Source organism: Hakea prostrata, chromosome 2 (assembly GCF_041222555.1).
Source record: "Hakea prostrata isolate BN-2017 chromosome 2, UWA_Hpros_2, whole genome shotgun sequence".
Taxonomy (NCBI): Eukaryota; Viridiplantae; Streptophyta; class Magnoliopsida; order Proteales; family Proteaceae; genus Hakea; species Hakea prostrata.
Genome location: NC_142601.1, coordinates 40,510,272 through 40,527,121, shown reverse-complemented (window position 1 = coordinate 40,527,121; position 16,850 = coordinate 40,510,272). Strand labels below are relative to the sequence as shown.

Below are 16,850 nucleotides of genomic sequence, written 5' to 3'. Positions count from 1 at the left end.
ACAAGTCAACATATAATATAAGAAAATTAAGCAAATTGCCCAAAAGCTCCCTCCGTTGGAAATCCCCTCTACAGGTACCCGCAGGTTGCAAACAAATGCCAGTGACAAATTATGGGCAGCAATCCTCTTTGAAGAACTCCATGGAAAAAGACAGATTTGTGGTTATAAAGGTGGAACTTTCACTACAGCTGAACAGTCATACCATAATAACTTTAGAGAGATCCTTGCTGTCAGAACAGGCATTGAAAAGTTTCAGATCCACATCATTGGTCATACGCTTCAGATTGAAATGGATATGACAACATTCCCCCCACATACTCCAATTCAAGTCAAGGATGCTTCCAGATTCTCAATTGTTAAAACGGGCCCAATGGTCATTAAAAGTAAAAGGTGTCAAAGGCAAACATAAGGCGCTAACAAATTTCTTATCTAGACCCTTGAAGCCACTCCAGGTATCAAATATGTCCTCCCTCTCTGTTTCCCATTTACTCCTGGGGTTTCGTCCTCAAGACCACCTCCGAATTCCCCCAATGGCGAGTCTCCTTCTGATGACGACATTGGACCACCTCATCTCTCCAACCTACCTCCACCAATTTATAGTGATATCCACTGTCGCACTATCATCAGCCGATGCAGAACCACTTATCAAGATAATTTGGCAGTTCTCGTCTCTAAATATGGCATAAGAGATGACTGGTTGAAGTGCCATCCAGCTTTTCCCTACCACACCCAATTCAACATCTTCCATACTTGGTCATTCCCCAAGGAATATTACGTGTTCTTCCAAAATCTCTTTGTTGTGCACAAAGTAGCCCTTTTCGTCCCTTGCCATTCCATTACGCGTTACCTTCTACACTGCCTCCAAGATACTCATCCCACTCTTCCTATTCCACCAGCTTATCAAGGTCCTCTGCATTGTGGAACCTGACTTACCACGAGGAGCTTGATAAGCATGCATTTACCATTATTTATTTGATTTACATTCCCCATACTTATTTAATTGAAGAGAGCTAATTGAGTATTTTTGTGTAGTTTTCAGGAATAAGGTGATTTTGGATATTAGAGATAATATGGAGTAAAGTTGGCAAATATATTAGACATTGGTGGATTTTAAATCATGGCATTCAATCTTGCTGCCTAAGAAATCATGAAAAGTGAGATCTTAGTCAAATTGGAAACATGTGGAGTTCTAAGGAACAAAATTGGTAATAAATCTGAAAATCGGGTAAACAGACATACCTTCTGTGAAACCCAGCCCTAACCTTGACCCGGAAACTTTGATAATTGTAGGTCCAGTGACCCGAAGTAAAGTAAGAAGTCAGCTTTGGGCCATCCCAGTGGAGGACTTGGTGTCTGGCTTTGAATCCATGAGAGTTGATGATGAGGTTCTATTTATGGAAACTGAATCTTGATGAAGATCGGATTAGTTGATGGACTTGGAGTGCTCTCTATCATGGTTTGAAAGCATTTCTACCTATTAGGTAAGTCACTTGATATGTGTGCAAAACCCCTTTAGGATTGGATTTGATCTGGGTCTTCGATTCCCTGTTTAGGAGTTGCTGAACCGATTGGTCGATTGATTGGTCGATGGACCGATCGACCAATCCACTCGACCAATGGGTTCTGTCTTTGGTAATTAGGTCTTGCTTGCTCTATTTAAGTCCAATCTCGAGTCTACTTCGTATTTTCTGCCTCCAAACTCTTTGGAACGAACCAAAGACCTCTGCAAGTCATCTCCCATGCATCCTTGGTGTTTATCTTGACGGATCTTCGTCAAAACTCTTCCTCTTGCATCAAAGGTATGTCTACACTCTCTTCTTCTTCTCCATCTCTGTTCTTCTTTCCTTTTTGAGTTAAGACAGTAGAGGAGATGCTGCATTCTCTGTTGCAAACATCTCTGGACTTGTCTCTCATGATCTTCCTAAGGATTAATGGCTAATGCAATGATCTTAACCATGATCATTGCAAGCTTTTGAAGGAATCATGATCAAATCATGATCTTGTCTTTGTTCATCTTTTGATTTAAATTCTGATCTTCTTAGCTCTACTATATTGATCATGTTAGTAGTCAATTGCTGTGTTTTCTTTACATGATCCATGATCTATCAATCTCTAGTTGTTTCTCTTCTATCATACCATGCTTTCTTCATGAATCATGATAGTTACATCTATGGTAGGTTTTGTTTCCTTATTTAGATTTATGCTCTTAGGTATATTTTCTTGAAGATCTAAGTATGCCTTCCATGATATCTTTATCTGAATCAATGATTCATTCTCTTATTGTTCTTGTCTATGATTTCTATCTTGAATTCTTCAAGAACCATGATTGATCTAATTATGGTAACTTTTTGTTTTCTAATTTGTATCTTGAAGACTTGATCTGATTAGTGTTTTGAGGTCCTCTATATGTTAGGATACTACCAATGTAGTTTACCCCTTGTTTAGTACCCTTTTGAACCACCAAATTCGGATCTTATTTCTTAAAACTCTGATTTTGTAGGCCACAGTCTTCATTGGTCGACTGATTGGTCGACTGAGGCAGTAGACCAATCCAATCGACCAATGAGTACAGCAACTCCAGATTTGGTCTGTTTTGGATGTTTTGGTATCTTTTCTGTTAGGGATCTTTCCTAATATGTTGTATACACTTGTTTAGGACCTTCTTCTCAAGTTTGTCAAGATCTTACTTGATTTCTTAGGATTCCTTTGCAAGTTATAAAAGGTAAGGATGGTTACTTCTTTAACAACATAAATTGCATATCTTAGTTTCTATATTTGAATCTTGTTAATTTATTTCTTTAATTAGATTCTTATAATGCTATACTACTGTGGTACTGTCTTGATATCAGTAGCATTACTTGTTTATATTAAATTGACTCATGTATGATTTACTTACCAGTTATATACAAGTTGATTGTAATTATTGATTTCTTTCCATATATGAAGTTACTATATATGGGATGTTATGAATTGATGCTTGTGTATGCTTAAGTATGGTTTGGAAAGGAGGGGTGTCCTTTTGATACTTTTGTCCTAGGACTACTACGGGAATATTATGGGATGTTTCCGGAGATGCCCTCTGGACACCTTCCTAAACTGTTGGATGACATATTTAGGACTGTCTAGTAGTGTTTGGCTAGGATGTCCCGTTATGTCAAACCCTAATCGGAGGGGTATTGAGACCAAACGACCCGTGGTAGCAATGGGGATTCATGGGCGCTCAAGACCGGTAACCAACCCGTGAGAGGACAGGAATCACATTGTGGGGGCCATTTATTGGTAGGGTTGCATATGGATAGACTTGGGCTCACGGGTGCTCAAGACCGGTAACCAACCCATGAGAGGACGTGAGAGCTTCCCGTTTACCATATGTGGATGACCAATAGGGTTGATGAGTCCGTAGTCAGGGACTATGAGGACTCTAGTGTGAAGGATACCGGAAAGGATCGTCGGGGGACGAGGAATGGACGTATCTGGATCTGACTTGATGTAACTAAGTAGAAGACTTGCATTTGGCTAGGCTTTACCCTGACATGCGCCGGTACTTAGACCAATGGTGATGTGAGAGAGTGGTGACCTATACCCCCAGCCATGTAATGTCCCGAGGGATGCCGGACCCATTACCAACTGATGATGAGTGAATGAGACTTTCCTAAAGAAGTACGGTGCTATGACTTAAAGCATGTCTGCCATTAGAGACCAGCATATGTAGAGTTAGATTCATACATTCATTGTTTGTCTCATACCATATTGCATTTATGTTTGTTTTGTAATCCTGCCATTTATGTTATTATGGATTTAACTGCCTTACTGAGTTTCTTTGAAACTCATTCCTTTATTGTACAATGTTTGTTAGACTATTCTACAGGTTCTGAGTATCATGACTGCTCGTATGATGAAGCGCAAGGAGAAGAGGCATATCTCCAGGAAGGTGATTGCGGTTACGACAATTACACTGAAGATCCCGCGAGTGGTTATGCTCTGTACGATGCTTAGTCCGACCATAGAGTGGAAGCGCCCTTGTGCCATTTATGAGATTCATACTTATAGGGATATTGTCTATAAGATTGAGAACAATTTAGTTACCTTTTGTACCTGCTATTGGGATTAGATTATATCCTGTTTATTCTCTTTTAAAACTACTTTTCCGCTGGTTGTAGAGTGGGATTTCGCCTCACTTTACTTATTTGATTTAGACACTCTGATTATATTTAGTACTCTGATTTATATATGATTCATTCTTTCCTTATTTGGATCTATGGTTTATCTTTCGCACATCGATTATTATTGTTCATGATTATGTTATTGTTTATGTGGGAGGTTGATTACTCGATACCTGATCTTCGGGCTGTGGATCACACTCTCAGGTATGCCAGTTAGGGTACCGGCTGGGAGGATGTGACACCTTCAGTATTTTGGATATATCTCTCTTGTATGAGCTTGGATTGAAGTGATTCAAGATGCTATGGAACGATGTTGAAAATATCTACAACTTTTAGTTTTGAGTTTTTCCAGAATCCGAACGAATAAAGGTAAAATATACGGTCAAAGAGAGAAGATTCATTGTGTGCGAGAGACATAAAAGAGAAGCTAGCCACAAAGAAGAAAAGAAGACGGCGAACGCGGCTCTCATCTCTCTCATTGCTGAAGAAAAAGACCACATCTCTCTCTCTCTCTCCCTATGTTTCATCATTATTTTTCTTATGAACTTTGTGATAATGAGTAGCTAGTTCCTTTTCTTTGGGATGTAGATGAACCATGCTTATTTCATTAATTTGATTGTTCTATCTCTTCTAGTTGATTGTGTTTGAGTTTGACCAAAGATGTTCTATAGCTCAGCGAACTAAGCGTGCCAAGCTTCCGCGATGGACGATAGTCTTGCGAAGATAGGGTATATCTAGGAAGACCATCCCTAATTTACTTTGAAGTGTAGAGTTATATCGGTTAGGGAAAAGCATTGGGGATTTGAAATCCCAAAGATCTTCACATATTCCTAGTTTAAGTTTTTGCATTAATTAATAGATTTAGTTTAAATTAGGTTGTGTTAAATTCAATCTTAGTAACTTAGCCTTTTAGTTCCCCATAATTTGACCCCGTACTTTTTGCTTGCTAGATTAGTGTAGGATTTTATTTTTGATTGGTTAGCGACACGATCAAATTTTGGCGCCGTTGCCGGGGAACCAAAGCACGGTTGCTAGGATTGATTCTTGTCAATTAGGCATAAATTTTAGAGTTTTTAATTTCTAATTTTTGTCTTTGAGTATTTAACTAATCTCTTTTTCTTTTGTTTTATAAGTTACTGCAAGAGTAGCAATTCGATAATTAGATTAGGTTGTTATCTTTTCTTCTTAGGTATAATTGTATTTAGGACTTTTCAATTGTAATATTTGCATTAGATTGGGTTGTTTAGGTTAATTTTTAAAAATCCCATCCCTCAAATCCCACATGTGTAACTTTTGTTCGAAAGATCACGTGGATTGCGCTTCAGGTACATCCTAAACTCTCCCTTTTGCTATAGTTTTACTTATTTAGCTTCTTTTTTTTTTTTTTTTTCCTTCTTCTGTATGTATGCATGGTCATCGGTCCCTATACCCTGAGTTGACTCCACTTGACTTAGAGTTAGAAGAGACTTTGCCCAACCTTAGAAGGCAAAGAACCATGGCAAACTATGAGCCTCCAATGAGGCCCTTGAGTGAGCATTTCATTCCTACGATATATACTCCGGTTTCTTGTATTAAGTTTCCTGACATAGAGGCAGCTCAATATGAGATCAAATCTAGTGTGATTCAAATGCTACCATCTTTTTATGGACTTGCCAATGAAGAGCCTTATAAGCACTTAGATAAGTTTTTAGAGGTGTCCTCCATAATTAAAATTCAAAACCTCTCAGTTGATGCTTTAAGGTTACTTCTTTTCGCATTCTCCCTTAAAGATAAAGCTAAGCATTAGTTTCATTTTTTGGACAATGTTAAAATTTCTACTTGGGCATAAATGCAACAGGAGTTCCTTAAAAAGTTCTTCCCCATTGGCCGTACCAATAGCATTAGGAGAGTGATAACGAGTTTCTCCCAACAAGAAGGAGAACAATTTCATGAGGCCTGGGAAAGACTAAAAGAATTACTTAGAAAGTGCCCCCACCATGTTATTTCTAAATGGCAATTGGTTCAATGCTTTTATGATGGCCTTAGAGACCGACATAGGCAAATGGTTGATTCTTCTTGTGGTGGGACTTTCGTGCACAAGAATGAGAATGAGGCATGGGAACTTTTTGAGATCCTTAGTGAAAACTCCCAATACCATGCTTTAGCAGCTAGGACTGAGATTCCATCCATTGGGCAACCAAAGATGAATGGTCTCTATGAGATCAATCCTACCATTGAGATGAGCACTAAGGTTGACTTGCTAGCAAAGAAATTGGACCATCTCTTATCATTAGGACAACAAACTCCATCTCCACTTCCTACAAGTTGCTCTCCACCTAATCAGATTGAAGCATGTGCTTTATGTTTTAGCCTCCCATCATATCACTCATTGCTATTTGGCTACACAATACCCTGAGCTTGTTAAGGAGCATACACATTTGGCCCAAGGAGTCTCTAAATTAGGCAAAGATCCCTATTCCAATACCTACAACCCAGGATGGCGAAACCACCCCAATTTTTCATGGCAAAACTCAATGCCCAATCCCTCTAATCAAATACCTTATAGGCCATCTCCATTTAATATGCACTAAAATGCCTATAGGAATGAGCAACCATCATCTCCACAACCTTCACATAATTCATCATTTGAGGATAAGGTACTAAAAGCACTTTGTGGATTAGAGCAAAACACTCAATTGTTGCATTCCCATTCTCAGTCCATTAACAAATTGGAAACCCAACTTGGTCAACTAGCTAATGCCATCAGTAGGAGGGAGGTTGGTCAGTTACCTAGTCAACCAATAGGTAACCCTAATCATCAAATTGGGTCTAGGAAAGAACAAGTCCAAGCAGTCTCTATTGTGACATGTAGTGGGAAGGAATATTATGCACCTTTGCCTACTCCCAAGCCATTGCCCATTGATCTTGAGAGTCGAGAGGAGGTTGATTTGACCCATGAGACTGGCGATGATGCACACAAGCCTAGTAAAGAAACACCACCTGTGAGTATTCCCCATCAATTTCTTTGTAAGGGGTTGCACATTCCGATTGTAGAGGGTCCTACTCCTAAATCTTACACTCCCAAAGCCCCCTTCCCTGAAGCTCTTGAGTCCTCAATTTCAAATTCTAGAAAGAATGCTAGGATGCAAGAGATGATTGATTTATTCCAACAAGTTCGTATCTATCTCCCACTATTGGATGCTATCAAGCAAGTCCCAGCTTATGCTAAGTTTCTAAAAGATTTGTGCACCCAAAAGCGTAAGTTGAAGACTCAAACACCTAAAACTGTGCACCTAACTGAACAAGTCAGCTCGGTAATTTCCAACCAACTGCCCCCTAAACTTAAAGATCCAGGTACACCTTTAATTTCATGTGTCATTGGAGATTTATCCATAAGTAAAGCATTGCTTGATTTGGGAGCTAGTGTGAATATTTTACCCGGTTCAGTTTATGATAGGTTTGGTCTAGGAGATTTGAAATCTACTGATGTGATTCTACAATTGGCAAACCGCTCAATCAAACGACCCCGTGGGCTACTTGAAAACGCTTTGGTAAAGGTTGAGGATCTATATTTTCCTGTTGATTTTTTTATCCTAGATATGGACAATACAACTACCAATAACTTACCACCAGTCATTCTTCGACGGCCCTTTTTGGCCACTGCAAATGCTTGCATCAATTGTAGATCAGGTGTCATGGACATATTATTTGGCAATAAGAAACTTAAATTCAACATCTTCAATGCATCCTTAAGCTCAAATAGGGATGAAGAGTGCTTTGCGATTAACTTTATTGATGAGGCAGTGGTTGATTATATTCCAAACATGCTTATTGATGATCCCCTACAACATTACTTGCCATTTGGGGAATCTAACCTAAATATTGAGGAAGTCAACACATTGTTTGACTCTACCACTTCTTTGGAAAGTCACCATTCACATTTAGAGATGAGGCTCCACCTCCATTGGCTGCATCTCACTGAGTTTAGATGTTATTTCTTGTTCTTTCTCTTCTCTTTTCTTTGTTTGTTGTTAGGCTTTATTGTTGCGTGCTCTATCATGATTTTAAACTTCGGGTAAACTCTTTCCTCTGAGAAAGATTTAGGGAGTCGGACGGCCAGCAGCGGCTGCTACAAATAAAAATCCCTCATCTTTACCAATGTAGGCGACAGGTAATTCCAAAAACTCTTTATCTTTGTTTCAACGAGTGCATCTCTCACTTATCCCCCATGAACCCAATTTTTAGGTTAATTTTGAAGCGCAAAATGTCCAAAGAAGGGCTAGAGTTACAAGCTGATAAGAAACTAATAAGGCCCTCTACCATTCTTGTCATTTCTCCATCCCTTGAGACATTCCTGGTAAGCACAGAATGTCATGACACCCTGAGGGCCTTTCCTGAACATGTGTGGTCTTTGTCCACAAAGGGCTTCCTACTCCTGAGCTTCCCAAGGCCATGAATGGTATAGAGTTTTCCTATCCTCATCTGAGACCCCTGGGGACCTGAATCCATGCATTTTCAAGTGAAAGAAGCCATATCTGCATTCTCTATATAGGGAATCCAAAGGACCAAGACGTCTCTTAGCCAAGGCCGAGAACAACTCATCCGAACTGATCATGAAGAAGGTGACAGCTAAGCTCGTAGTAGCCAAAGGAGGGCTGCAACATCTGCTCCTCCTTGATGCTTGGCTTTGGGGAATATCAAGGTTCTCCAAGCTAAGATTATTGAACCGAAGCTTGCCCAGGCCAACTATCAATCACAAATGCAAACTGTTAAGGGTGAAGTCCTTGGCTTGGTAACTCTTCACGAGGATTTGAACTCAAAGTTATCAAGGTCTTTCTAAAATTAAAGATTCCACCGATCAATTGGCCAAGCTTACGACAAGAGTTGAAAAGACCTTCTTTTCCTTGTGTCATTTTGCCAATTTGCTGGAACCCTAAATAATTGGTATGTATCCCACAAACTAGGCACATTGGCCTTAGGGTGCTTTCTGTTTATTGGCTTTAAATGGATTCTTCCTTCTAGGTCTTGTAGTATGTACGTGCCCCCCCCCCCCTTTTTTTAACTTGGGAGATCCGACAAACATATCCTTAATAGTATTTTTTAGCAAAAATCAAAACTATGATTTTATCATATTCTATATATTATAACTTGAAAGACCATTATACCCTTTATCTTTTTTTTCCCATCAAAATCTACGATTTCTTATTACACCAAAAAAAAATCTATATATATATATATATATATATATATATATATATATATATATATATATATATATATATATATATATATATATATATATATAAAAAAAAAATATATATGCATGTAGTGATATATAAAAAAAATATATATATATATATATATATATATATATATATATATATATATATATATAAAAAAAAAAAAAAAAAACAAAAAAAAAGGGGAAAATAATTGAAGCAACTATAAATTTGAAAAAAAAGAAAAAAAAAGGTAGAGTACATGCTTTTATAATAGTAGTATAAAATGCATTCCCCACGAAACAAGGTAATCATAACTTTCTAAGCTGCATTTGGGCACGTAGTTATGCGGTTATACATAAGGTTAATCCCAAATATTGGGCACGTGATTTATAAAATATCTAGAGCTTGATATAAAATCATAGAGTATATCCCCGTGCCCAGTATAGTGGTAACGAAGATGTCCGACCTTTGAAAGCACATCTTTAAGGGTCAGGACATTGAAGCCTTCCATCAAAGCTTGAAGGGCACAAATAATGTTAACCGTATCAGTGATAATGTTAGGATGTTAGCAAATAATGTTAATGCCGTATCAGAAGATAAGATAATGTTAATTCTCGATTTTGTGAATCCAGAAGTCAATAAATCAGAATCCAAATTTCGAGTTCTATAACAAATTCGAAGAGCTAATAAAAAACTCTTTAGCAAATTGTTGAATTTCAACGGAATTGAAATTCAAAAAAAATGTAGAAGACGAACACTACAAATGGTACAGAGAGTGGATTAATACCTTGAAAACCCTTGACAGCCCACTTTATTTTCTTGACACATCCTTTGCAATATGCATGTCGACCTTCAAAACCGCCATTATCGATCCATCTTCTTTCTTCCCCCATCTCCTTCTTCTCACCATTGTTCGGCTTTTCACCATCGTTCGGTTTCTGATTATCTTTCTGCAATGAGAGAACAAATACATAGAAACCCAATAAATTCCTCGAATATAACTGAACATCAAATTCAAATTTCAAAATTGAGAGGAAGAGAGAAGTAGAAGGCAACCCACCTCACCCATTATAGCTTGCTTTTCTGTGAACATGCGTTAACAATAATATACCAAAAGAAGAACTTGAACTGTGCAAGGGTTTACTTCAAGAAGCTCTTACCTTCGATTCAACGGAAGGTGCAGAATATCTCTTCAGTTATTACTTTAATCGAACTCGCAGAGGTAAATTCTGCAATAATCGAAAGTTGGGAATTTGGAAAAATTAGATGAAAGAGAAAAATCGGACGAACGGGAAAAGAAAGATTCGAGAGAGATTCGGAGAGATTGAGAGGGATTTAAAGAGAGATTCAGCCGAGAGAGTTCGAGAGGGAGAAGGGAAAAGAAAGATTGAAGACTCAGAGAGATCGAAAGGGATTTAAAGAGAGATTCAAAGAGAGAGTTCGAGAGGGAGAGGGATATAGAGAGCGACAGACTTTGAGAGAGATTGAGAGAGGTCGTAGAGAGATTTAGATAGTGCGGTAATTTAGAGAGAGAGATTCAGAGAGAGTTTGAGAAGGAGAGGGATATAGAGAGTGACAGACTTTGAGCGAGATTGAAAGAGGTCGAGAGATAAATCGAGAGAGAAATTGAGAGAGGGATTAAAATTAATGATAAATTAATAATAATTAATGACTAAAATGTCTAAATTATCCTTATAAAAATAAATAAAGAAATAACAAATAGTACAACATTATTGGTATTTAAAACAATGATAGGGATAGAAAAGGACAGAAAAAGATTTGCGAAAAAGGTAGAGTACATGCTTTTATTATAGTAGTATGATATATATATATATATATATATCCACGATCTTTTTCCTTTTTAACTACCAGAATCAAAATTGTATTTCATCAAAATACCTGTAATTTGGCTGTTGTATATATAGGAATGAGATTGATCTTTCCTTTCCTATCCCTAAAAAAAATTTTAAAAAGATTAAAATAAAATATAAAAAAAAAAAGAAAAAAAAAAAAAAAAAGAAGAAGAAGAAGAAGAAGAAGAAACGAACGTCTATGTTCTACAAAATCAAAGTAATAGCTAAACAGAATTACTTTTCATCAACTTTTATCTTGGATTACTTTCTTTATCTCCATCGGCAAGTGTGCTTTCATCTCTCTAACAGTCTTTTTCCTCTCTTTCTCTTTCTTCCCATGAGTAAATTAAGGTTGATCCCAAGTTTTTCACACTCTATTGTTATTATTTTCTTGAGAACACCATTCCTCGCTTTTTCTAATTGTTCTTCACGTTGAAATGCCGAAACGTTGGAATGATGGAAAATTGATGATTTTTTTCTTTTTTTTGGTAAAAAAAAGAAAATACTATTAATTGGGATCCTCATCCTCCACTTTTCGGCTGAAACAACCAAATGATGGTTTTTTCTTCTTTTTCTTCTTGTTTCTTCTTCTTCTTTTTCTTCTTTATTTTCTTTCCTTTTCTTTCTTTCTTTCTTTCTTTTTCTTCTTCTTCTTTCTCTCTCTCTTTTTATTTTTTTAATTTTTTTATTTTTGCAGAAGAAGAAGATGCAATTAATTGGGGTTTATTGAACTAGGACTAAATTCCAATAAAACCAACATTGTAAGACTAAAAAAATTAGAGACAAGTGGTTAAGAGTAATACTGTAAAATCACAAGGTAGTAAGGGCAATTTAGGAATTATGAATTATCTAATGATGACTTATTACGAATCTACTAACAGAGTGTACCATTGTGCCATTTTAAGAGACATTTTTGGGGTGCCTCTGCAAATTTGATACATTTTAGTGGTGTCCATTATTTTTGTTATATATTTTCGGTGTCCTTGAAATTTTCCTTGAAATTAACGGGCAGTGGTGGGTGGTTTATGGTGAGGTGTAGGAAGAAGACGGGTGAACCCCCCTAAGGTTTGGGTAGGAGAGGGATGGGGACATTATGGTCATATCACCATCTTTAAGGGTATTAAAGTCATTTCAATTTCAAAATTTAAATTGATTAAGGGCCTTTTTTTTGGTTACTTGAGTTTGGAGATTTCAAATTTATGGAGTCATGGTTCATAAAATTAACTGTTTGGTTAGCCTGAATCTTTGGAATGAAATTTGTCGATTCATTCTGAAAAAACATCCATGGAATCATGGTTCAAATGTTTAGCACTTTTATAGTAATGATGAAATCTGTGGATTTTACCTCATACCCATAAATTTACATATTCACATTTTTAGTGTAAAAATGTGAATCTCTAGATTTCATTAATCCAGAGATTCACACAACCAAATAGGTATAAATCTCCTATTTGTGAATCTAGAGATTTAAAATCTCTCGTACCAAAAAAAAAAAAGATTTGGAATCTCTGGATTTATGTAACCAAACAAGCCCTAACAGAATCAGAGTTATAATGGGTGTTGCTGCACAATCCTGTTCATCCCTTCAGCCGGTTGAACCTACAAGAATGAGCTAGACAGTGGAGGTCGAGTTTTCACCTCCGACGATCTAGTTAGGGATCCGACTAAGGAAGACAAGAAAGTAATGAACAATAAGAATTCGAATAGTGATAGTTCTATTCAGCGTACCTTTCTCTTGTGCTCCTTTACCTTTTTATAGATTTTCTATGTATGAGTTTGAGTGAGGCTCAAACCCTAGTTAGGTTGTGATCTGACTCTTAGTCATTGAGTCATACTCAAACACGAGTAGTTGAGTCGTGACTGAATACTATTTCCTTGGCTAGAATCTTATTCAGATTTACCTTGTTATTCAGCCTTTGTACTTGTTTGACTGACCTTGACTTGGTCGGTCTAACGTGATCCGAGCTGGTCGGACTAGGCTCAAACCGACCTGGTTTGATTCCGCTCTGGTCGGACTGGGCTTAAACCGGACTGGTTTAAGCTTATTTATTCTTTCCTTATCATAAGCCCCCTAGTCTCCGAAGTTCGAGCTTTCTGCGGTTCGGGCTTTAGAGATTCGGTGACCGGACACATATCAGCTTTCGACCAATATCACTTGGGAACTGCCCATGCTCGTGCTTCCGAGCAAGGGAGTTCAATTTGGGAACTGCCCATGCTCGTGCTTCCGAGCAAGGGAGTTCAATTTGGGAACTGGCCGTGCTTAACAGCAAGGAAGTTCAATTTTTGGGAACTGGCCGAGCTTAACAGCTAGGGAGTTCAATTTTGGGAACAGCTGAGCTTATGAGCAAGGGAGTTCAGTCTGGGAACTAGCCGAGCTTAACAGCAAGGGAGTGCAATTTGGGAACTGGCCAAGCTAATAAGCAAGGGAGTTCAATCTGGGAACTGGCCAAGCTAATAAGCAAGGGAGTTCAATTTTGGGAACTGGCCAAGCTGATGAGCAAGGGAGTTCAATTTTGGGAACTGGCCGAGCTGATGAGCAAGGAAGTTCAATCTGGGAACTGGCCGAGCTAATGAGCAAAGGAGTTCAATTTGGGAACTGGCCGAGCTGATAAGCAAGGGAGTTCAATCTGGGAACAACTGAGCTTATGAGCAAGGGAGTTCAGTCTGGGAACTAGCCGAGCTTAACAGCAAGGGAGTTCAATTTGGGAACTGGCCAAGCTAATAAGCAAGGGAGTTCAATCTAGGAACTGGCCAAGCTAATAAGCAAGGGAGTTCAATTTTGGGAACTGGCCAAGCTGATGAGCAAGGGAGTTCAATTTTGGGAACTGGCCGAGCTAATGAGCAAGGGAGTTCAATCTGGGAACTAGCCGAGCTGATAAGCAAGGGAGTTCAATTTTGGGAACTGGCCAAGCTGATGAACAAGGGAGTTCAATTTTGGGAACTGGCCAAGCTGATGAGCAAGGGAGTTCAATATGGGAACTGGCCGAGCTGATAAGCAAGGGAGTTCAATCTGGGAACTAGCCGAGCTGATAAGCAAGGGAGTTCAATTTTGGGAACTGGCCAAGCTGATGAGCAAGGGAGTTCAATCTGGGAACTTCCCATGGTAATGAGCCAGGGAGTTCAATGTTGAGAACCGAAGAAATCTTTTTGTATAGGTCGAGATGTGAGTTGTTTATCTCTCTTTACTCCCCCGAGCATGATAGGTCAAGTATTTTTTGAGCTGTTATGCTTCATCCAGCTGAGAACTTTTGCTTGTATGTAGAACTCCTTTCTCTCGATCATGTATGCTCGATTATATCTCGAGCTTCCATACTTGTAATTTTGATGATATTTTGCTATCCACGAACTCAAAAGCTTTGAAAATATTGTATACAAGGTTTTTGTTGTTGAAGCTAAATATATTGTTGTTTGCTGAATTCCAGTGTTAGCTGACTTAAAGAATAATATTGCTTGATATTCCACTTCCAACTCTAGGTTGTATATGGAAAATAATCTCGATCATGCATCAAATGTAAAAAGAATTTTGCAGATTGAAGATCAGAAAAAGAAATAATAATAAGAAATCTATGATATAGAGTCATCTTCTCTGAAGAAGGTGATAACATCTCTTGAAGGATCTTTGCTGTCAGAACGAGAACTCCACTTTGAAAATATTATATATAGTGAATAATCCAGATCATGCACCATTAGAAGAATAGTAACGATCATATAGATAAATAGATCTTTAGGAAAACCCATAGAGAAAAATAGATGCCATATTTTGTTGCCACTTTAATATATCATCACTTGAGTCCCACTTTTATGGACACATATAATCTTAGATTCAACTAAGCAGCTTTAATGGCATCCAACATAGTCACCAGGTCCTCTACCGATCAACACGACATCATTGTCTTCGGATCCAGAAGAATAAAAGTTTATGGAGAAGAGAGAGAATATCTTTAGAGCACTGGATCAACCTCTGCACTGGAAAAAAGGTCCTTCGTCTTCATCTCCACGTGAAACCCATACGATTGCTTTGGATTTCTTTCTTTCCTGACTCGAAGAACGAAGTCGACTCGAGATGCTCAATTTGTTGAGGGTACTGCTTTACTTTCTTCTTCATTGCCATTCTTGAATGTGAGTTTCTTTCAGCTTCTGGATTCGCGTTCCACCATACGCAGCGAACCGCGATTTTTTCTGCAATCAAGACCAACGACGTGGCCGGAGCTGCTTCCTTTTTCAGCTGTAGCGCCACTGCATTGAGGAGGGTTCCTCGGCCGCATCCAAAGTCCAGGGCGATTTTTACGGTTGACCAGTCACTGACGACGTTGATCATACGCTGTGCCATCTCCTAGTGAAGGGTTGCTGCCTGTGGCGCAGAAGAGACCGAGAGCCAAGAATGCAGTGACGGAACCGGTGAATCCAGCAATGAATACAACGCATGAATTAACAGGAAAATCAGTCTGCCATTCTTCTAAACCGTAGATCGCGTAGATCTGATTCCAATCTCTCCCGTTTTTCCCACCTCACTAGGGAAAATTCAAGAAAACACAGAGTGATAGTATTGATGATGATCCGTAAAGCAGAAGCAGATAACTTACCATACTTTGGCAAAAAGACAAATAAAGTAGATCACTTTATTGAACATACTTAGAGTTTATAACATACTTTGGCTTTTGGCTAAAAGACAAATAAATAATAGTTATATGAACCTCAATCACGTTATTGTGAATCAAATGGCATCGTTTGGCAAAATAATCATGCAAAACCAATGCACTCAACAATGTGATCGGATTTAAGAAAACTGAGTGAGTTCCCACCGAATTTCGGATAATTCGTTCGACAAATATCGATTTCAGAATGAAGTAATGATAAATAGTTCCTCAATCTTCATGAAAGATTATTACTTGAAGGAGAAGAGGAACGTACATGTATACACGTACCTTATGAGTAGATTACTCAAAAAGAGAATTTGAAGGTAGTATTATCTCACAAGGGAATTTGATCACCTTATTATTATTGAAGGGTTGATTTAGCGATCTGATTTGCACGATAGCCTTTTGATCAAGTTTCCCACAGACGGCGCCAATTGTTGCTGCACAATCATGTTCATCCCTTCAGCCGATTGAACCTGCAAGAATGAGCTCGACAGTGGAGGTCGAGTTTTCACCTCCGACGATCTAGTTAGGGATCCGACTAAGGAAGACAAGAAAGTAATGAACAATAAGAATTCGAACAGTGATAGTTCTATTCAGCGTACCTTTCTCTTGTGCTCCTTTACCTTTTTATAGATTTTCTATGTATGAGTTTGAGTGAGGCTCAAACCCAAGTTAGGTTGTGATCTGACTCTTAGTCATTGAGTCCTACTCAAACACGAGTAGTTGAGTCGTAACTGAATACTATTTCCTTGGCTAGAATCTTATTCAGATTTACCTTGTTATTCAGCCTTTGTACTTGTTCGACTGACCTTGACTTGGTCGGTCTAACGTGATCCGAGCTGGTCGGACTAGGCTCAAACCGACCTGGTTTGATTCCGCTCTGGTCGGACTGGGCTTAAAACGGACTAGTTTAAGCTTATTTATTCTTTCCTTATCAATGGGGAACAAGTAACTTTCTAGTTTATTAAAAATGGGGGAGACAGAGTTTCACTC

The 16,850-nt window shown here is 38.3% G+C and overlaps 1 non-coding gene across 1 annotated transcript; it reads right to left on the bottom strand.

Moving 5' to 3' along the window:
- Positions 1–6,039: 6,039 nt before the first annotated feature.
- Positions 6,040–6,146, bottom strand: LOC149024349 (small nucleolar RNA R71). Its single transcript, XR_016171885.1, has one exon. It is a non-coding gene; the product is annotated as a small nucleolar RNA R71 (small nucleolar RNA).
- Between the last annotated feature and the right edge of the window lie 10,704 nt (positions 6,147–16,850).